Source organism: Convolutriloba macropyga, chromosome 1, assembly GCF_964194025.1.
Source record: "Convolutriloba macropyga chromosome 1, txConMacr16.3, whole genome shotgun sequence".
In the NCBI taxonomy this organism is placed as follows: Eukaryota; Metazoa; Xenacoelomorpha; order Acoela; family Convolutidae; genus Convolutriloba; species Convolutriloba macropyga.
In genome coordinates, this window is record NC_134468.1 from 44,218,621 (window position 1) to 44,243,055 (window position 24,435).

At 35.4% G+C, this 24,435-nt stretch overlaps 1 protein-coding gene across 4 annotated transcripts in view; it reads right to left on the bottom strand.

Annotated features, from left to right (window-relative positions):
* LOC142339379 (uncharacterized) overlaps positions 1 to 24,435 on the bottom strand; it is a 105,375-nt gene that overhangs the window by 63,604 nt on the left and 17,336 nt on the right. The gene's annotated exons all lie outside the window — the stretch shown is intronic.

The window sequence follows — 24,435 nt, forward strand, 5'->3', positions numbered from 1 at the left end:
ACACGAGACTGCTGAAACTTGAACAAACTTTCATTTCGAAAGAAATCAGGATTTTGGTCGACTTGAAGTCTTGTAGGGAGGGGGTTCGGACCCCCCACCTACAGTCACTAGGCAACTTACACTTGTTGAAATTGTTACTGTAGAGAGAAAAACCACTTCTGAGCTGGTTAGATGCCCTGACTATATCACTTTAGTGGTAATAGGAAAAATTTCGCATTACATATACTAAAGGCCTCAAACTCGGAAAAAATTTCAAAAATTTTCTCGAAAGTTTTTCAGAGTCCTAAAATGGTCTGAAATGGATTTTGCGCTATGAAAGAGCACTCAAAACTGATTTTTTGTTGACTTGAAAAAACTTCTCAGATAATGTGTCTATTATAAAAGATAGAAAAATTTTCTTGAAAAAAGTCAATTTTTGTCAACTTGATTATTTTCATACATAAAAGTAACCTTTGTTCATTTATTTATTTTTCTGTTTGAGAATCAGCATGACAACCATAGCGACAGTAGATTTGAAAAACATTCATGAAATTTACGAACAAATAAAAGTCGACTATCCGGAAAAAAGTGAGCGGTTTGTATATTTTTTGGCAGCATGTCTTTATCTGGACCCAGACATTAACTTGGAAATAGTTCTCAAGTTGAGACCATATGGTGGCCTTATTGGCAAAGACAACTCCTCGTTAGACTCATACCTTAAATCGTATAAATTCCTTCGATTACAAGCAATACTTCATGACGCTTCGGGGTTTATTACAGAGCATAGTCAGAAAGGCCCTGGATATTCATACGTTTTACCTTGTCCAATCACAAACGCTTATATTGGTCACATGACAGGCTTACTGTTTTGTCTGTTCGTGAAAACTTTTAAACGGAACTTGTTTAATTTGCTGGAATGTTGACTCCTGAAGTTGTCGTTTTAGATTTTGAAGGTTTTCGCCATAAAAAATCCGGTTTTATAATTAAGGAGTTATCGATTTGCTCAAACAATTATTCAGACACAATCTTATTCCTACCACCAGTTTCATACAACTCACTATCCTCCAGTGAGAGAAAATCTCATCAGTGGGTCAGCAAATTTTTGCACGGTTTGTCGTGGAATAGTGGCAATTATCCTTACTGGTTTTTATCTCAAATTTTTATTGCAATCAAACTTCGATTTCCTTCAGGAAAGTTTTATGCTAAAGGGAAAGAGAAAACAGAATCATTGCAAACACTTTTACAGAAAGAAGTGATAGATTTGGATACCCTTTTATGCCCTAAAGTTGAAGAAATTGTTACCCCAATTAAACATTTTACTTGTGCTCTACACTCTCTTTACTTGCCTGAGAAACAAAAGAAAAGACATTGCGCTATAAGAAAAGCACAGTTATATTTCTATTGGCTAACATTGCCCGCCAATGAACCGTCGAGTGGAGAAAATAGCTCCTTCAGTTCTTCAAGTGAATTTATCTCCAAGTTTGACAGTATGCAGTTGCATAACGAATGATAATCAAATAACTCTGTCTTTGGTGAGAGAGGAAAAAATAGAATCACGGGGGCAATCTATTCTGAGGAAACAACAAATTCTTTGCAACCTAGCTGAGATTGAAAAGCTGAAAAAAACTCTTTCCTTGCTTGAATACTTTCAAATGTACCATGTCTTTACAAGAGAAAATGAAAAGACCGAAACTAAACCCTTTACCTATGCACAAGTCGCCAACCCCAGTTCAAGTGAGTCTGGACGACGAAACTCTCCCTGAAGAAATCAAAGAAGTAGTCAGCGAAGGCAATGTGGAGTCAATTGTCTACTATGCGATTGGCGGTGGTATGCAGGCGAACTACAAAGTGAGCTACAAAAAGGACGAAAAAGACTCTAGATATACTACTTATGACTTTTTTATGATTGAGAGAGTGACGAACAAAATAATGAGCTAACGTTAAATTTGAACAATAATAAATTCATTTTTTATGAAAACTTCTTTTCAAATGAGTAATAAAGAAGATGAGATAGATTCCGCTGGTGGAGTGGGTTTGAATGACCTAGTTTTCAATGAAGAAAATCAAGAGAGACGGTCCTGGAAACTTTGGAACTCAGATCATAATAATATTATTTCTTATTGGTGTGTCTTTGATCAAGCTTGTGTTTTTTCATCTTGATTGTGAAGAGTCAACATTTTGGTTTTCATTGCTTTCATGTACAGTTGGCTACGCGCTTCCTAATCCGAAGCTATGAACAAGATAATTTCAACAAGCGATAGACTATTCATGGCTGTTTGTGGGACGTCATGCTGTGGTAAAACTGAGCTCATCGTCCAAATGTTACTGAGAGACACATTTTTCCCAAAAATTAAATCCATTTATTACTTCTATCAACATGAGCAACCAAAATTCAGCTCTATAGAGCGTAACTTGAACGTTTTTTTCACAAAGTTTTCTGGATTTGAATTCAGTTCTCAGCTGGAAAACTGTCTGCTTGTTTTTGACGATTCCTGTGAGGAAATTTTCAATGACAAAGAGTTTTCTAAATTTGCAACTGCTGGACGTCATAGAAATATTAGCGTCATTTACGTTAAGCATAACTTATTCCAACAGAGTAAATGGTCAAGAACAATTGATCTGAACACAACCCACATCATTTTGTTCAAATAACCTAGAGACATACAGCAGCTTACCTATATTGGCAAATAGTTAAACAACACAAGTTGTTTAAAAGAAAGCTACGAATTAGCAACAAAATTACCTTTTGGACACTTACTCATCGACTTGGATCCGAAAACTTCAGACACTTTGCGTTATTGTTCAAATATTGTACAACCAGGTCCAACAATTTTTTATCTACCTTCCTCCAAAGCAGTTATAACTAACTTGACAGATGAGAGAGAAAGAGTTATGTAAGCTAAAGCAAATGCTCGAGCTGTCTGAGAGTAATTTCAGAAAGTTCGTCAAAGAAGCACCAAATAGTTTTATAAACTTTCTATGTGAGTGTTTGCTCAATGTAATCAATGGCAATGTTCCAGTCAAAAAACAGTTACTTAAAAATCAAGAGGATTCATTTCAGCAGTTACTATCAAAGGAAACAAGTCTGAAGAAAAAGCAATTTATTTTAGCAAAAAAATCAGAACTTATCAAGGCAATAGGATTCTCGTGTTATCTTTACTTGAAAGTCAAATAATGCATGCAGAAGAATTTGTTTTGATCCCCAAGAGAATGTTCATATCAAAAATCCAACCAAAGAAGAAATTTTTGATAATCCAATATATCAACAAAAAGCCACTCAGTTATCACTCCTACAAAGATCTAAACCAAAGTTTGAGCAAAGCGATGGAAAAAAATTAAAAGATGCTGACACAAGCACTGATGGATTGATCACGATAACAAAGAGTACCGGTGATGGAACAAGTGATCCAGATGACGGAAAATCAGAATTATTTGTTAGTGATGACAGTGAAATTGAACCCGTAGTGAAAAAACGGAAGGATTCAACGTTTGACTCATTAATGCTAGAACTAAAATTAATGGATGAAAATAAAACAAAAAGAGCCGCAATTATCTTGAAAAAAAAATATTGATTCCGATACTGTTTCTATTAGTGAAGAGAATAACGTCCTCCATATTGAAGATGAACCTCAAGGAGTGAAGGTGACAAATTTCTTGTACAATTTACAACAACCTACCAAAAAAATTGACGTAAAAAAGTATTCAAAAATATTGAGTGAACTTGATATAGCAGCCCATTTGGTTTACAACACTCATGCAAAAAAAGTACTCGATGAGTTTTACAGCGAAGAAGAGGTAGAGCAACCGACTCGAAAATAAAAGAAACAGCAGCAGCAACAAAAACAACCAAGAGGAAGATCTGAAACAAAAGAAAAAAGTGAAAAGCCAAAAGTCGACGAGAGCAAAAAGAAGACAGACGAAGACACGAGTAGAAAAGACTCGGCTTTCTATAGATGATGTCAAGAAACTTGACAACCTCTATTTGAAAGGACCTGCGTCATTTGGAAACGCAAAAAGACTGCAAAATTTGAGTATCAATGAAAAAAGTAAAAATGTATTTGGAAACGAAACCATCTTTCACCAAATATCGTTCACGTCGCCTCAGATTTCCAAGGCTTAAAGTAGATCTAGCATTTGTTGATAAACTTGCAAAGTACAACCGTGGTGTAAAATACCTTCTTGTTGCAGTTGACTGTCTCTCAAGATATCTCAGGGTTGAACCACTAAGAACAAAATATGCTACAGAAACTGCAGAGGCTTTCAAAAAGATAATCAAACATAAGCAACCTAAAAAAATTTGGGTCGATGATGGCACAGAGTTCCTCGGTGCTTTCAGAGACCTTTGCAACAAACGCGGAATTCATTTATACAATACGTTCAGTGAGAAAAAGTCTGCTTTTGCTGAAAGAAACATACGTTCTCTCAAGAATATACTATACAGATACTTAGAAGAAAAGTGGACCTATTCATATCTAGATAAACTGGATTCATTTGTCAAAACTTTCAATTCTAGAGTTAATCGAACAATCAAACTTGCTCCAAACAAAGTCACGAAAAAAGACGTTCTGCGGCTTGTATTGTTGATTGCAAATACAACATTTTCTCAAAAACCAAAATTTTTTGTTGGTGATCTTGTACGAAAACGGAAAAAAGAGGAGACGTTTGGAAAGGGTTACAAACAGTCTTTTACAGACGAGATTTTTGAAATTTCGTCTATCCCAACATTGAACCCTCCAACGTATTCTCTTATCGATACCGATAAGGAAATTATTCAGGGTAAATTCTATCAACCCGAACTCCAATTAGTTCGAGAGTTGCCTGTGCAAAATGTCAAGTAAACCTTTTTTGAAGATGAATTTACGGTACATGTAATCTCCTCCGAATCGATGGAGATCTTCGATCAAAACACATTGGCTTCATTCAGGAATTTTTTCAATGATGAAATACAACTGTCGGGAGACTGGAGAGTAGCTTTGAGTGAAATTATTTTTCCAACAAAAAAGAACACATCACAAACGGAGTCCTTATTTCTTACAGTTTAAGTGGTTTAGAAGATCACCAACGGAATAGCTCTGGAGCCAATGTCATATCACGTCCATACAACGGTGAGCGATTAGCTTTCATGCCAGGAACTTTTGATACTGTGCCACAGTTGTTAGCTACCAATAAAAGAACTGTTGGTTTACCAAATTTTTCTTTCAGAGAAATTAAAAGTTCCGGTAAATTTGAAATTGTCTTTGGAAAATAAGAGGGAATTACGTTTCCAAGCAATGAAATTCCTAGCATTATTGGTTTCAAGGGTGTCCCTGATGGACGAGGAACACACATTGGGTACAAAATGGACACAACTGCAAATAAACTGATGAAAAAAGATGATACTAAGGCTTTTATGAGTGACTTTCCAGCTGATCTGTGCACCGGGAAACATTTGATATTCATTGATACAAACATTATTGAGTATCAATACGTGGGCGATGCGAAAGCACCTTTATTACGAGTCATTGATTCAAAACAACGATTGAAAAACGGTAGCGTCTGCGAGCTTGGACCAACACACCGAATAGTTTTTTCGAATTTGGATTACAAAAAACTTCTTTCAAATACGATTCAGTCAATTTCTATAGAACTACGCACCGAAACAGGTCAATTAGTCCCCTTTTCAGGGACTGGTAAAGCTATTCTGACGTTACAGTTCAAAAAATTTGGTGAGTAAAAGCAATGGATTCATACTACACCAATCAAGCATCCGCCTTGCCTTATTTTTCGGGACACTATGGGCAAAGAGGTAGAAGTTTTGGAGCTTTAGCAAGTGGTATCGGAAGAATCGCTCTACCTATTGCACGAAAATTTATTTTATCAGCAGCAAAACCTGTTGGAAAAGAACTTCTGTTACAACGCGTACCAGAGTTAATGGACTTTGTCAGTAAAAAAAAATCTCCAAAACAAGCGCTGAAAAACACGATATCAAATACAGTCAAAAAGCAAACAGACGAGATTTTTGAAATTTCGTCTATCCCAACATTGAACCCTCCAACGTATTCTCTTATCCATACCGATAAGGAAATTATTCAGGGTAATTTCTATCAACCCGAACTCCAATTAGTTCGAGAGTTGCCTGTGCAAAATGGCAAGTAAACGTTTTGAAGCTGCATTTACGGTACATGTAATCTCCTCCGCTTCGATGTAGATCTTCGGTCAAAACACATTGGCTTCATTCAGGAATTTTTTCAATGATGAAATACAACTGTCGGGATACTGGAGAGTAGCTTTGAGTGAAATTATTTTTCCAACAAAAATAGAACACATCACAAACGGAGTCCTTATTTCTTACAGTTTAAGTGGTTTAGAAGATCACCAACGTAATAGCTCTGGAGCCAATGTCATATCACGTCCATACAACGGTGAGCGATTAGCTTTCTTGCCAGGAACTTTTGATACTGTGCCACAGTTGTTAGCTACCAATAAAAGAACTGTTGGTTTACCAAATTTTTCTTTCAGAGAAATTAAAAGTTCCGGTAAATTTGAAATTGTCTTTGGAAAATACGAGGGAATTACGTTTCCAAGCAATGAAAATCCTAGCATTATTGGTTTCAAGGGAGTCCCTGATGGACGAGGAACACACATTGGGTACAAAATGGACACAACTGCAAATAAACGGTTGAAAAAAAATGATACTAAGGCTTTTATGGGTGACTTTCCAGCTGATCTGTGCGCCGGGAAACATTTGATATTCATTTATACAAACATTATTGAGTATCGATACGTGGGCGATGCGAAAGCACCTTTATTACGAGTCATTGATTCAAAACAACGATTGAAAAACGGTAGCGTCTGCGAGCTTGAACCAACACACCGAATAGTTTTTTCGAATTTGGATTACAAAAAACTTCTTTCAAATACGATTCAGTCAATTTCTATAGAACTACGCACCGAAACAGGTCAATTAGTCCCCTTTTCAGGGACTGGTAAAGTTATTCTGACGTTACAGTTCAAAAAATTTGGTGAGTAAAAGCAATGGATTCATACTACACCAATCAAGCATCTGCCTTGCCATAATTTTCGGGACACTATAGGCAAAGAGGTAGCGGTTTTGGAGCTTTAGCAAGTGGTATCGGAAGAATCGCTCTACCTATTGCAGGAAAATTTATTTTACCAGCAGCAAAACGTGTTGGAAAAGAACTTCTGTTACAAAGCGTACCAGAGTTAATGGACTTTGTCAGTAAAAAAAAATCTCCAAAACAAGCGCTGAAAAACACGATATCAAATACAGTTAAAAAGCAAACAGGAGGCTCATTGGCACTGCGAATGAGACAAAGGCGAACTAATCGTGGACGATCTAAACGTTCAGGTTCAAAAGCGAGAAAAGGTAGCAAAAAAACTAAGGTGATCATTTCAAAATACAAACAGCCAAAGAGAAGTCGGTTGGATTTCTTTGCCAAAGTTAAAGATGATCGGTAATATGTTACCAACAGAGGCAACACATAGTTCTTTGGAATTATTCGAAAAACCAGCGCTTCCTGTAACTGTTGATGGGAGCTTTTGTCAAAAAGTAGGGCCAGTTTACAGTCCTAACGGACCCATGCTTGAGTTTAAGGTTGCTGGAGACAGAAATAATTTTATTGATCTGCAAAAAATTTTCCTGGAAATCAAACGCAAGATAGTTCAGGCTTCTGAAGCTGATTTAAAATATGATGCTGGAGCTGCAGCAGATGTAACCAAAACAGACGCTCCCTACTTTTGTAATAATGTTTGACATTCACTCTTTTCTGACTGTACAGTATCTGCCAACGGACCAAAAATTTCAAATGCAAATGGAAATTATGCTCATAAAAGTTTCATTGAAACCGAATTTTCTCACAACAAAGACGCAAAGGCTACTTGGTTAGCTTGCCAAGGTTATTCGTACGAGGATAATCCTGGAGCGATAGCAACAGCTGAAGTTAACAGACGAAAAGCTTTGGTTACACAATCTGCTGAATGTACTTTTTATGGAAAAGTGGCAGTAGATTTTTTTTACATGTGATCGACATCTTTTGAGTGGAGTCACATTGCGAATTTCTTTTCGAAGATTAATAGATGATTTTGTTGTAATATTTGACGATGCTGGAAAATCATACAAAGTGAAAATTATAGAAGCTAATTTGTATGTGAGAAAAATGACATTGAACGACGACGTCGTTTCTGCCATTGAAAAAACTTTACTAACAAGCCCAGCGTCCTATCCTTACTTGGAAACTATAACAAAAACATTTCTGGCTTCTACTGGTTTGCAAAGTTGGAAACAGGGACATATTTTTAGCAGGGAGCCTATTCGACGTCTTGCCATTTGTCTTAACACAAATGAAGCTTTCTTAGGAAGCAAACAACTCAATCCTTTTCACTTTCGTAAATTTAATCTGGAGCAGATATGTATTTATCGAAATGGACTCCCCGTTGCAGACAGCCCCATAAAAACAGCTGCCGTAAAACGCTTGTACTTCAACACAATGTCAGATTTAGCCTATATTGACAATGGACATGGAATAAGTTTGTCTGAATACCCTAACCATTTTATTATGGTGTTTGATCTCACCAGCACTCAGCAGGCGTCACATGATTTTAGTCACCCTGAACTTACAAATTGTTCAATTTCAATTGAACTTAAGTTTTCAGCCGCGTTGCCCAGTAATATTGAAATTTTCATAATTGGTGAAAAAGCGAGCACAATTTTTATCGACTCTGCATGAAGAGTTTCGAAAAATCATATTCTTACAAATTGATGGATGAAGATGAAATAAACAACCTCGTTCAAGGATGTAAACGTTTGAAGTACAAATTTCATGGTGTTTTTGCAGCTGACAATTTTCCGCTGCACTTATCTCAGAACAGTTTCATTATTGTGAATGTGTCAAGTTCTCAATCAATTGGAACACATTGGATACTTATCTGTCGAAGGAATGGAGATTATATTTTTGCGGATCCCTTGGGACAAAATCTAACTTCATATAAACATTTGCACAGTTGACTTGTTTCCTCTGCTGCTAATATACAAACTGTATATGAATTGCTAAGAAACCAGCCAATTCAAAAACCAAACTCAATATTGTGTGGCTTACTTTGTATTTATATTGCTCATTATCTTTTTGGTGGACAAGAAATTGTAAAAATGAGTGATGTTAAATTGATACGATTTGCGCTTCATATGATGCTCTAACACTACTAACACGATTTGATGAAATAAATTTTTTTTCAAAACTTTATTTTTTCTTCAAAAACTAAGCGTACACACAAAACAACATTGTCAATATCTAACTTTCCATAGCCACTCACAAAAATATCCATTATTTAGCAAAAAGCACCAGAATGAGGACCATACAAAATGTTTTCTAATCTCTTTAGAGTTTCAGTCGATATCCGGTCAGTTTGTAATTGCTGATTCAATGTTTTCTCAGCATTATCCAGAGATTTGTAACAAACAATTCCACTTGGGCGGTGATTTTTGCTCAAGGCATTGCTCAAATTTGGTAAGCGCTTCTGAATGGTGGTTGCTTCTCCTTTTGTCGGCGGCGCTGAACTATTGTATTCCACAGCTAGTTTGAGTTTTTCGAAAATCTCTCCAGTTGTCTCCACTGTGGCTCCGTTTGAAAAAAAAATTTTGAAGGTTGTCTACAAGCAAGGAACTGCATAAAGCTTATTTCGTTTTAAAATTTCCGTAGAAACGTCAGACACATCAAACAACACATGATAATGGTTAGAGGGTAACAATTCTCAATAGCCGTTTTCAAAATGCATGCAAACAGCGTAATTTCTGGCAAACATTGAAGATGGTTTTTCTTCTGAAACGAAAAACCTGAAGTTTTTTTGAAATTGTTCAAAGTAAGCAGGTGAGCGCTCGTACATAGATTCCACCATTTTGTCAAAACGGTTCTTTTATTCAGATATTTCGTGCTCGTCGTCTTTTTGCTTCAACTTTTGTTTCTTTGCTGGCGTTGCTTTCGCTGTTATATCAGTATCATTACAATTGTTAGCAGTGGATCGAATCTTTTTTTAAAGATTTTTTTATCAGTTTTTCAAACTCTTCAAGTGTTAGTGTTATTCTTTGTTGGAATTCATAATCATGTTCAGCTTTTTTGAATAATTTTAAAAAGACGTAACTTCCAGTCTTTTCGTAAGACTTAATCGTTGCTCTGATCAAACGTTTTTCACTTTTAGAAACGTCGAAATGAGCGTCTCCAAACTCGGCGTCTTTCTCAGCTGTAAATGGCATTGTAAAATTCTTTTCTCAACTTATTGAGTCAAACTGTTTTACTTCGAAAATGAAATACTAATGAACTCTCGGGAAATGAAATTTGAACACACACACACGCGCACAAGTATGTGAGCTAATTACAGAATTCTTCAACTGATAAGAATAATGTGTAAAAAATAATGTTTACCTACATGTTAGCTATATGTTTAACTACATGGTTAGCTAAATCAAACAGTAATTGCAAACTACCATGTGTCAAACACATGTATCTCTACAGTATTTCCAACAAACAACGAGATTAATTTGAACACACACACACACACACACCTATAATGTGAGTTAAAAACGGAATTCCTCAACTGATAAGAACAATGTATAAAATACAGCGTTTAGCTACATGGTAGTTGCATGTTTAGCTACATGTTTAGCAACCAAGAACAGTAATTGCAAACTGCAATGTGTTAAACACATATATCTCAATAGTATTTCCAACACAACAACGAGATTGTCAGTACATTCCGTGTTATCTGCTAGCTTGAAAATAACGCATGAAACCCATAGTTTTACGATTGTTGAATACATAAAAGTTTATCAGAATGTAGGATTATTTGTGACCCTGGGTGTGTTGATAGACATTTGTTTATAAAAGTGTGCTACACAGTGAACCAGACCCTTTCGAGTTTAATATTTTGAACAAAATACCTACTTGCTGATGAAGATACTCTTTAATCCATTGCCATTGTAAACTAAATGTATGTTCATTGACTGCTTCAAGTTTATTTCCAAAATTATTAAAGTCTCCAGAAAAATAATCCAAAATTATTTAAGTCTCCAGAAAAGTATTCCAAAACATTAACTTCAATTTTTTCTTCTACTGTATCGTTTGAACTTTTTGAAGCACATTTTATCGTCATATTTTCAGCGCATTCTCAATGGCTTACCATATTTTGTCAGAAAGCGAAAACTCATTTGAACGCACAATCGTTTACCAAACAATGCACGAAAACTTTGTTGTGATCGCACAACAAAAACGTTTAAACGAAAAAGAGGACTGGACAACAAAAGAACATTGTATGCTTCCAAAAATTTTTGTAAATTTCATTGCTCAGTTGCCAGACAAATTTCAATCAACCAGTGGGGGTTTCATTACATCAGGAGGTATTGTACCACCTTCAACACTCTCTGACCCTCTGCATGCTTACGATATATCAAATTTACCAGTGGAGACAAGGAAAATTATTTACAAATACGATTGCAACTGTGTTCCTTTCTATGAAAACCAGCTCGGTGTTTTGCGAGAGTGAGACAATTTAGCAGGTCTTTGGGGGCTTCCAAAGTCTCCAGAATCACCCATCAATCCATCTCCACTATGCACTCCTACTGCAGACCCTAGCCCCACGTTGAGCCCAGACAGCACACAGCCAAGCCCATCTCTTTCCTCAAGTTTGAAAAACAACAATTTGTGGATCAACTTTGACAGCTCACAAACTGTGAGCGACAATCTACTGCGCAACCTATCTGGCGACAATTTTGAAACTCCTCCACAGGGCACCGGACACCACGGTCATGAAGTCACTCCAACCAAAAAAAGAATTTTCAAAAACGCCTGAGAACACAGAAACCCCTTCTGTTGTCAATGCTCCGAAAAAGAGGAAAATTTCAGCAATGCGAGAACTCTTTGACAAATCTGAATAACTTTTCTTTTTGAAGTGAATATAAAAAATTTGTAAAAAGTCCTGAAACAGTGTTCTTTATCTTGCGCTGCATGTTTCTAACATTTGAACTTCTAAAATTGATTTCATTTCTTCATAATTTATACTCTATTAGATAGTCTTCTTGACTATGAAAACATGAAAAGAAACGAAAAAACAGTTTTTCTTTGCAAGCACAGACAAATTTTGAACTACTTTTAAAAGTGAAAAATGTTTTGCAGGATAGCGCAGCTTTAGGGTTAAAACGTAAAATCATATTGCAACGTTTTCAATGTCTAATAAAGGATTCAAGCAGAAAAAATCGAAGGCATCGCTAAAACATTTTGAAGTTATCATAAATTTTTGAAAGAAATTCAAAAAATGAATTGAAGGAAGAATGTGCAGCAAGTGCAAATAACACTTTTTTCACATTCCACAGCAAGAATTTTTTCTTAATGAATTTTTTTCATAAAATCGTAATTTATTCGAATTTTCATTTAAAATTCATTCTTTCAATTATCAAGACTAAAAGTTGGTTTGCTTTTTATTTCAGCTTAGTATCCAATTGAATTTTACCTGAAATTTTGATAAGTCTCTATTTACCAAACAACAAGTACAGTTTGAAAGTTGCACACTATAATTTTTGCGCGAGGCAAATGTTAACTTTTTATATTCTGAAATTCCAGAAATATTTGTCACACCCGTGCTCAGTTATTTCAAATTCTGATTTAGTTTTATTCTCTAGAGATGGAAATTCTTCAAGCTATAACTGAAGCAAACTCTCAAAATCATTTCTTACAATACACAACAATTAAATTGCTTTTTCTCATACCTCTTCTTCTCTTCTGAAAGTTTTTGTCTAATTAAACCTACAAATAGTTTTTTCATTTCTTTCAACCGTTCGTTTCTTGAATTTCTTCCAACCTTAATGAATTTTGCAATTTTCCGGAAATTTATTTGTTGAAACTTTCACGAGTTTGAAAACGCATTCACGATCCAACTGGTAACTTGGCTCAGCATGGCAAAACAATGCCCTCACTGTTCAGCACAACTCTGTAATCGACGCTCTCTTAATAAGCATTTGAAGAACATCCATAAAACATTTCCAGATGTACCAACATTTCGCTGTTTTCATTGCTCTGAGAAAGCACGATGCTTGCCTACGCTGCGCAAACATTCTCACACTTCTCACCAGCAGCCTATTTTGAAAGTGTGTTACAATTGTCGTGTAGGATTTCAAACAAAACTAAACTGTGGAACACGTTAAAAACGAACATGGCATGCCAATATTGGACATGGAAGAAGATGAGATTGACTTGACAAGACCCACTGTGAGCTCAATCAGCGGTGGTGTAAATTACTATGAATTTCAACCGGGGGAGAAAGATTTGGACATTATGGAATTCATGTTCAGAAAGCGTGAAGAGGTTTCAAGAATTATCCAAAAACACTCACAAATTGCCCCAAAAACTTCAAGTAAACGTGGAAATGACACTTCAAAAGCCTTTAGAGGAAGAAATTGAAAAAGTGAGCGTATACTTTAACACAGAAACAGTGACTGTGTACCACTCAGGGATTTCAGATGAAAGCTACGAATCTCTCATTGACAGCATAGTGTCTAAGCTTGTAATGTTTTCAAGCTATGGAAGTGGCTGGCAGCTGCTCTCTATAGACAAGGTTACCCTGAAACTGACTAGATGCGTTGCTGTGCGCAGTAGCAGCTTCATACCGTTTCATGAGGGACATCCGTTGAGAAGGGATTCGAATTTGCTGAACATACACAATGGAAGCGACAACAACTGCTTTCTATATTGCTACACAGCTGGATACCACCTAGTTTACAAAAAAGAAAAACTGAAACCGCCAGCTCCGTGCGTCAGACCTAGGACAAATGTTCTTACATACAGTAGAGAGAACCCATCAGCCAAGATGCCGAAAGGAAACTTTGAAATGCCAATGAGTCTTCATGACATATCAAAGTTCGAAGATCTCAATGAAGTGCAAGTCAATGTTTTCAGGTAACGAGACATTTAAGTTACACTGTTGTCTACTATAAAAAAGCCTTTCGAAGTAAAAAAAACTTTTATGAAAAACTCAGTTATCTAATATTATTATTTTTGTTTGAGATCCCCCCGAAATTTAAAAAAAATTCTCCTTCAGGAATGACAAGAAACAGCTACTGCCCCTGAGAATGTCGAAAGGAAAACCATTTCCCTTTGTTCTGGACTTGTTGCTCCTACAAAACGAAAACACCTACCACTACGTTCTCATTATCAATTTAAAGAAACTTGTTGCCAAAGTCAAAGGAAGGGAGTATCGTGATAGGAGCGAGCTGTGTTGCAATTGTTTTCATGTATGTTCATCAGTAGGGCTACTCACTTCCCATCAAAAAATATGTCTGGAAAACAAGTCAGTACAAATAACAATGCCCACACTCGACAAAAACAACGTAAAGTTTGAGAACTATACGGCAAGGTGGTTTTCACCTTTTGTTGTGTACCTAGATCTGGAATCTCTGATTGTGCCCGTTGCAACTGCAAAAAACAACCCAACTATTTCAAGCACTTCTACATTAGAACAACATCTTCCTTGCAGTTATTGCATGATTGTTGTTGAACGTGATAACCCTGAGCCCCTGCATTTTGATATATATACACTGGACCTGATTGTATGGAACGCTTTGTTACAAAAACAGAGAAACTTGCAAAACATTTCTATCAGCAAAAGCGGAAATTCCCATGTTTTCTCGACACAACACCTCCAAGAGACACCTGGTCAAAGTGTTGGAATTGTAATGTTGATTTCAACAATGATATTGAAAAGGTATTAGACCACTGTCACTACAACGGACAAATCATTGGGTATGCGCACAGTGCATGTAAACTAAACCGAAGAACGCTAAACTACACTCCAGTGATCGCCCACAATATGATGAATTATGATTTATCTCATATTGTGAAGTCCTTACACTCGGCTTCACAGTCGACAAAAATTGAAGTCGTACCAACCAATGATGAGAAATTTATTGCACTCAATTTCGGCGTTTTTTATCGAAACGCGAAAACGCAAGCCTGATGAACTTGCAGTGTACGAGTACCTTCGTTTCATCGATAGCTTCAAGTTCATGCCTTGTAGCTTAGACAAAGTACAAAGCCTAGTACAAAGTTTACCCGACAACAAATTTTCTCTCCTAGACCACTTTTATCAGGGCTATGCAGACGAGCAGCGAAAACTGTTGAAGAAGAAAGGAAACTTTCCTTACTCATATGTAGACGCATTCAGTAAGCTAAATGAACTTTCTCTTCCATGTCTAAAGAACTGGAAGAACAGTTTAAAAGACAACCAAATCGACATCACAAATGAGGAACTCATTCAGTTGAATAATGTGTTCAAAGTGTTTAACTGTGAAAACCTTAAACAGTTCCTCCAACTTTACCTTACAGGAGATGTTCTCCAGTTAGCATGCTGGTTTGAGGAGCTACGGTCCGTGTGTTATAACACATACGGATTGGACTGTTCGCAATTCTATACGGCCTCAAACCTTTCAGGAAGTGCCTGCTTAAAAGTTTGTGAATCAGAACTTGAGTTACTGACTGATCGACAAATACTTGACTTACGGAAAGGATGATGCGTGAAGGGTTGTGCTCCGTCTTTAGCTCAAGACATGAGGTTGCCAACAACACCATGTTACCGGAATTTGATGAGTCAAAAGATGTTTCATCAATAATCTACATTGATGCGAATAATCTTTACGGTGGCATCATGCTCCAATACCCATTGCCACTCAAGGATTTTGAGCTCGTTGAAGAAATTTCATTAGACACAATATTACAAACCAAAGATGAAGGGGATATTGGTTTCCCGGTTGAAGTCGATTTGTAGTACCCTGACGAACTACATGATAAACACGCAGACTATCCACTCATACCAGAGAAGGAATCAATTGATCCCCTAGAATTGAGTGACTTTCAAACTTCTCTGAAAAACACCCTTAAATTGACTGTGTCAAAAACCAAAAAACTGAGACAGACCTTCCATCCCAAGAAGAATTATGTGGTTCAGTATCGTAACCTGAATTTCTACGTTAATAACGGCATCAAAATTACAAAGTTTCATCAAGCTGTAAAATTCCGACAATCGAAATGGATTTCCAGCTACATAGCACTCAACACGCAAAAGCGACAAGAAGCGTCCACGAAGTTTGATCAAGATTTCTATAAACTAATGTCAAACTCGACCTTTGGAAAATTTTGTGAAAGTCTGCGAAACCGAGTGACAGTTTCATTTGCAAGAACAGAAGAGGAACTTCTGAAAGCAACATCTGAAGGCAAAGTTTGATTAATGAAAATTATAGACGAAAACTTGACTCTGATTACTAAGAAAAAGCAGTCTATCCTGTGGAACAAACCAACAATTGTTGGTGCTAACATTTTAGAGCTTTCAAAGCTCTTCATGCTAGAGTTCCATTACAATGTAATGAAAAAACAAACCGATTGTGTGCTGTTGTATTCAGATACAGACTCTTTCATTTACAAGCTTAATAGCAAAAATTTTTATGACGACTTGGAAAAAAATTTGGATCTCAAAAATCATTTCGACCTCTCGAATTTTCCAACAGATCACAAACTCTACGATAGATCAAACGAAAGAGTTGTCTTAAAGTTCAAAGATGAACTTGCGGGAACACCAATACAGGAGTTTTGTGCCCTTAAACCAAAATTGTACTCTATTCTCGTTGCTAACGGGCAAACAAAAACGACCGCAAAAGGAACCAAAAAATTCGCTCAAGCCAAATTGAACCATGAGATGTTTAAAAAGACATTAGAAACCGGTGATCTAGTGAGAGTAGAAAACATCAAGTTCAACACCGACAAACACCAATTACAAACTGTTTGTGTCAACAAAATTGCACTAAGCGCATATGATGACAAAAGATATATCAGCTCGGATCGGAAAACTACGCTACAATTTGGACACTATTCGTTGAGGGATGAGTACATTACAAAGAAAATGTGCGTTGAAACCGATTGGGATACAGAATTGCACGAACCGTATAATGTGTTCGATCTTCCCGAAGTTGGGGAGGCATTGGGCTGGGAAACACCTGATCCCGGCTTTTATCAGCCATCATATTCGAATGAGGAGTTAAATGATGTTGTCGACCTTTCAAACCTGTCTGATCATTCTGACGACTCTAATCATGAAATCAGTAACCCCTTCATTCTCAACGAAGCCGAGGAAAGCCTGGATAACTCTACCAGCAGCAATGACAGTGATACTACTTTAGCAAACATTAGCAAAAAAAAGAAAGAAAACTGCTAATGTGAACAGAAACCTATTCAACGAAAGCAAAAGTCTTGATTCTAGAAACTGACACTGATTGAATTGGTATTTTGAATTATGACATCTCAGAAGGAAAGTCTCAGAATTACAAAGATTAAAATACTGCTAATGAAAAAGTTTTTTCGAGGAAATTGTTATAGTAGACCTTATCTGAGAAAATTTTCAAGTCAACAAAAAATCAGTTTTGAGTGCTCTTTCATAGCGCAAAATCCATTTCAGACCATTTTAGGACACTGAAAAATTTTGAAAAATTTTTTTCAAAAATTCGAAATTTTGATGTTTCGACCCCTATACTACTTAGGTGAAAAAAAGTGAAGTCAACAAAAAATCGCTTTTGAGTGCTATTTCATAGCGCAAAATCCATTTCAGACAATTTTAGGACTTTGAAAAACTTTGAAAAATTTTCAAAAAAATTTTTGAAATTTTTTCCAAGTTTGAGGTCTTTAGTATATGTAATGCGAAATTTTTCCTATTACCACTAAAGTGATATAGTCAGGGCATCTAACCAGCTCAAAGTGGTTTTTCTCTCTACAGTAACAATTTCAACAAGTGTAAGTTGCCTAGTGACTGTAGGTGGGGGGTCCGAACCCCCTCCCTACAAGACTTCAAGTCGACCAAAATCCTGATTTCTTTCGAAATGAAAGTTTGTTCAAGTTTCAGCAGTCAGTGTAGCACCAATAGTCTACACGAGACTGCTGAAACTTGAACAAACTTTCATTTCGAAAGAAATCAGGATTTTGGTCGACTTGAAGTCTTGTAGGGGGGGGGGTTCGGACCCCCCCTAAAGTCAATAGGCCAATTACTATACTACTGATGTAACCCCTAACTCGAAAAAAGCATATAAATCATCATAGTCAAATGGACAGAAAACAAATCCTCTTTTCATTTTGGTTTTATCTTTCATGGAAACGGTCGAAATCATTTTTGAACAAGGCGCATTTTGGTTACATGGACATTGACGAACAGGATAACTGCTTATTTTTTATAAACGGTTTTAAAAAAATTCCTTTCAATGAATTAAAGTTTTTAAAAATAAGACTTTTTTCTCAAATTTTGTTCCGAACAACTTTAGTGGGGAGGAACTATATACTCAACTGGATTTTTTGTTCAGTCAATTTTTGCCGACCGATATATCCATCGTACAGTACTGTAAGAAAGCTTGTCAAGCGTAGAATATCAAATTTAAAAGATTGTTTTTGAAACTTGTTCTTTCCGGGGAGTTACGGATGCTTAAAATGATGTGAAAGTGGGCCTAACATCCGTTGTTTTGTTCACACTTTACATAACTTTTTTAAATTAAATTTTGGTCATTTTTTGGCAAAAAAAATATGATAACATTGTTAACGAGAGCCTCATTGGTTTTACGATTAAAGATAGAAGAGAGTTAATGAATAGTTTGAATCAACTGTTTTGTCAAAATTGTTGGCTAAATTTCGGTAAATTTAGCATTTTTTCTTTCTTTCATAACAAATAGTATCAAATATGTCTATTTGTTGCACTTTGTCTAGTTTGATCGGCGGTGCTGACACAATCTTCCGTTATTGAGATTTGGGCTAATTGGACCTCAGGTTCCTAACAAAGATTTCTGGAAAAAACATTTTCGCGGTCTTTCGCTAATTTGAATCAATATTTATGTAACAAATGTACAGTTTATTTGAGGTGGTCAAAATTTTTGTTGACCAAGAAAGATATTACGCATTTTGTTTGAACTCATCGTTGATTTTTTCAATCCCAAATAACATAAAGTCTTTCTTAATTCAAAGTTTCAAATGATCCTTTGTTCCATTAATGTCGAATGAAACAATTTTGTTTTATGAGTGAAGCTAAAGGTTTTTATGGCTCGAACAAACTATTTTCGCAAGTTTTTATTTTTTTCTTGAGTTTTGCCAGCATTTGATGTTCGTTTTGTAGTTTTATGACAGAGTCTAATTAGTCAAATGTCTAATTGAGTATCAAAAAAGCCATTGAAAATCTGTCTAAAGCTTTCCAGTTGATACGTAATGGTTTGTTTTTAATATAACTCAAAAAATATCCAAAACTCATCACGTAGTTTTGAGATGTGACCTTTTGGTCAATTTGGCTCTTACGGTTACATTGGAAGAATTTTTCGTCGCAACGGAGAAGCAGTAAGAGCTGGACCAGTTTTAGTCTAGTAGTGGAATTTTATAGCGCAAGTGTTAATCGGATTGTAATGGAACACTCTATATAATTTTTGAATACTTTGCCATTTTTGTGTTAGTGTTCAGTATTTTCTTGTTAGTTACAGAACAGAATGATTTCAAATAAAACGTCAATTTTTGACAGGTCAAAATTACGTGCACAGGGAGGACAATGAACAAACAAAATGTTTTCAGCGCATAGAATATCGTTTTTTGAATTCAACACCATAGGCATAAAATTGTTTGTGAAACTTTGAGTTCTGCCTGTATTCAGTGTTAATGTGTAGTCTTTTGACTTCGTCTCACTTGATATGGAAAAATGTTAATATTTCGTAACATTTTCCAACTTTTGAGGTTCTCTTTTGCTGTCTTTTCCGATCACCACATTCGCATTAGTGGCACATTGATGGCAAGTGGCACATCACATTAGCGGCGCTACAATACGGTGCACTTGATTAAATTCAATATTTTTAGCGAATAGATTTCGATATTATAGGTTTCGACACCGAGACCTCGCAAAATTAAAGTGACATTCAGATTTTTGCCTGTAATTGCTCTTTTTCTGGAAATATGACATTCTGAATAATGACAGCTCTCAATGATTTTTGTATGAAGATATAAATGAAGCCAATGAATGATTCCAATTGATAGCTAATTGTTTCCTTGACTTTGAATTTAATTGTTTTCAAAAACTGTAAACGTATTTTCTGATTTCGCCCATTTTGGTCTTCTGTCTACTTAATAGTAATTTGCAATAAAGACAGGTCTCATTTTTTCTGGTCAAATTCAGGTCATTTGGTTTCTTTGTTTTTAACTGATGCTATTTGTACTTAATCGTTAAGTTTTTTAAAGAAAAATTAGATAGACATTGAGTTTTGGTCGTAAGTGATGCTTGTTGTTTTTATTTGATTGTGTTATTTGTCTTCTCTTACTCTCCTGAATGGCAGGTATCATCGGCCTTCCAATGAGTTATTGTTTCATTTGTGTAGTGGTTAGAGAACAAATGATTTTTTTGAAAACTTTCTACTTCTCATTTGGTGATCAATTGAGTCAAAACAGTGATCGGAGTCGAATCCTTACGTGTGAAGGCAGATTAGTGAGCCTCCTTATTATTATTAATCAAATATTCAAACATTTTCAATCAAAATATAAAAATATATAGGTTTTGCGTAATCAAACAGCTTAGCAAGGTTTAATCGCATTAAGGTCCGATTTGGTGTCATATTAACGGAATATATCAAAGAGTAAGTGGATAAATTTCAGTTTTCGGCTTTCCGATTGTATACCAACACGGGGTATGAGGCATGAGGTATTTCTGTTTTCATATCCCATGCTCTGAATTTGCAAAAAATATCAGTTTTATGTTTCATCTCCAAGAAGCAAACGGTGACAGCCTAATTTTTTGTTACAGAACAGCGTTTTCCGATGGAATGGGTTTTTGAGAGAATTGTGGCAAATGAAGACCAGCTCCACTTAAATTTGCGGTTCCTAAAAAACTGAACAATATGAACACAAAACATAATTAACTTACCCGTTTGTGAGTATCGTCGTTAAAATTTTTCGACGTTTTTTACCGAAATTATGAACCCGGAAGCTTTTATCATATTTAATAGGATAGCGAACACAAAAATTTCTGATAAATTTTTACATCGATGCAGCCAGGCAGTAACTTTTCAACGCAAAACAAGAAACTTCACGGCAAACAATGCGATAACGACAAAAAGATTGCAAACGTTGAAAAAACTTTCCACTCATTAAATGAATTAAATCCATTTCATGTAAACATTCTTTAATTACGCTACATTTTCTATTACGTTGCAAGTGGATTAAAAATAAAAAAAAACGCTTTTCAAACATGCCAATGGGGTGACGTTTTTGATCTGCAAAATGGGACTAATCAGCTACTTCAAAAACGGAAAACAGCCAGGCATTTTTTAAATAATTTGATCAATGTTGTCAAGTTTTGATTTCTGACGCTTTAATGGGAAATTTTGGTGCTCTTGAAAACTGCAGCACTTCAGCTAAATATTTTCTCATGAGCAAAGCGGGCCTTTCTCTTAATCTGTCAGAATTCTGCATTTCATCGCCAAATAAAACCAGAATGCACTTAATAAAAATCAAGCAAGTTTTTTCATGAACTTGTGAAAAAAATATGGAATACGTAATGAAGAGCATTCGCATCAAAAGAATACAATGTAATGGTTGGACCAGACATGGCTAAAAGTTGGAATAAAACTCTGTGCAATTTTGTGAAAGTCCTTGGAAAAAAATACAAAGAGCGTATACTCAAATATTTAAAGCAGTAACTCATTAAAAAGTATAAAAAATTAGGTAATTCTAGGAACAAAACCAAGAAAGGCTAAAAAATAAAGGTTCACTATTTTACTTTTTTTTCAATGAGGACCTCTCGAACCTTCAGAGTAAACAAACTACTGAAAAGGAAATAGATAAAATGCAAAATGCTAGGGAAAAATTGATTTATGATACTGGAAAAATTTACTTAAAGCCATACAAAAGAAGTGGAGGGGAAAGCAAGCAATTCTTTGGGATACAGTGGAACTAATTGAGACTTAAAAACCTCATAGAATACCTGATTTGAAGTTATTGAAAATTTTTGCATTTAGAAAGCTAACAAAGCTCCGTAAAAGTCCAGCTAACAAAAGTTCAAACGTCAAACTGAAAAATAGACGGGATAAGAAGGCTCGTTTATGTATGTTCGCCCATAATGTTCCGACCCCGCTCATCCCCATTTTAAATTCAATTTTCCACCAAAATGAACAAAAACAACGCATTAAAAACATTAACTACGGTCACACTCCATATCTTTTTTTTAAAAAAAAAATCACTAACAAAGTAAGGATAGCATCAGATAAAACCGAAAACGACCAAAACAATTTGTACTTCACTTCCAAGAACATGGAATCTAACCATATTCAAACTCGATAACGCGTCAATAAAAAAAGAATAAACAGGGGCACAGTCATACGACCATCAGCTTTCATCTTAAACATACAAGTTAGATTTTTATGTAATTCCATCGGCGCCATTCGAACCGGTCCTTAGTGAGAGACAATGAATTGACTAATTTCCCCATGAAGAACCAAAAAGACTTGCCCTTGAAGACACTAGGAAAAAAACAAACAACAAATTCAAATACCAAAAGAAATGGTAACTGCGACCAAAAATCTATAAACATTATTTAAAAGCATTTAATAAAAAAACTAATACAAATGGTAGCAGATAAATAGCGTCAGATAAAACATCATATGAAAGGGTAAACAGCATCCAAAAAAGTAACTTGTACACAACAGAAAACATGTTGGACTGATCCTTGATGAGACTAGTTAACAGATGTACAAAATTCAGATGAACTCCGGGCGAAAATGATGTCCAAGAAGTTAAGACCATCAAATATTCACTAAAACAACATACAATTTCAACAACTCTCATCTTCAAGGCCAATAAAAACAGTCACCAATGTTGCAATGGGTCAAAAGAAAGAAAAGATGGGCAAAAATCCAGAAACCAAAAAAATTATAAAATCTCGAAGCATCAGATCTACGATCCATTTAAAAAAAAATGAGCAATAAAATAAAGACTTTTATGATTTGTCCACAAAAGAGATGCAACTTGTGTTTGCTGCAAGCATGCAACAAATTGTTAGAAATAGGTTAAAAACAGGCAAAGTTCAAAAGATCACTGATTTTTATAAAAACAAATATTTTCAAAAGTAAGAATCATAGTATTTCAAACGAATTCAATAAATAATTTCAAGAAAACACATTGTTGAAGCCCTTAAAACCATAAAATATTTAATACAGTATCATAGCTTAACACTAATACGTCCTCATTTTAGAGTGGTAATGCAAACATACAAGAACAAACCCGACAAGACAAGTGTAAAAAAACTAAAAATTAGGAAACCACATAGTCAGATTTTTAAAACAATCACCTGTAACATAAAAACAATAGACGGATTATTCTTTGCTTTATCAAAAATTGGATTGAACTCGTCATTAATTAAATTAAAATACAAGTTGACAAAAACAAGAGAAAAAACGGGCACATTTCGAAAATTCAACTTTTTTTACCATTTCAAGATCACTAACACCATAAGCTATCAAATGAAATCAATGAACACATTCATTATGACTCCAACGTTTGTTTCTGTCTCCACTGAGAACTGTTGTCATCCAGAACGTGTGATGCAACTACAAAAAGGACAATAAATAGGCAAAAAAATTATATTATATTTTAAACTTTTTTGAAAACAATAAGGTGTTCGGTGGCAAGTTGCTATATGTTCAACATCATTTTCCTTTCTAGCAATGAACAACAAATAACTTAAAAATGGGCAAATAACTAAAATTCAAAAAGTTTTATGGAAAGCCGTGGAAAGGAAGCCATGAAAACAAAAAAAAAACACACAAAGATTACTTTTTCGTTCTCTGGAAAAGAAATGCAGCCTAAGTTAACCAAGAATAAGCAGAGAGTCGACAGAATTTTGAAATAATTGGCACATTCCAAAAATGATGAGATTTTAAAACAATGATAATTAAAGACATAAGAGCCATTCGATATCAACTGAAAGCATTAAATAGGTTCGTTATACCCATTAAGACATTAAAGAAGCCAACTGCATCTACTGTTTTTGACACGAAAATGCCAAAAAGCAGGGCAAAACACAAGAATTCAGTTCAAATTAGGGAGAACAGCTTTAGTGGAAGCCTTAAAAACCATGAAATTTTCTCTAAAAAGATAAAATATGATTATTCGCCCCCATTTTTACGTTACTTTGATGTTTTAATAATTGACCTTCGAGAGGAAACTGATTTGGCCTGTAATAAGCTGGTCTGGTCTGTAAGACACTGATCTGGTCTGTAAAAAAGGTGCAAAAATCTTTTTAAAAAAGACATCGCTCAAAGAAAATTATAATTCTTTTTTCGTTGCCAAGAACCACAATGAGTCCATAACTAGACTTGATATATCGGCGCGTTCACAAACAAGTAATTGTTCCAAATGTAACCGAAATGGA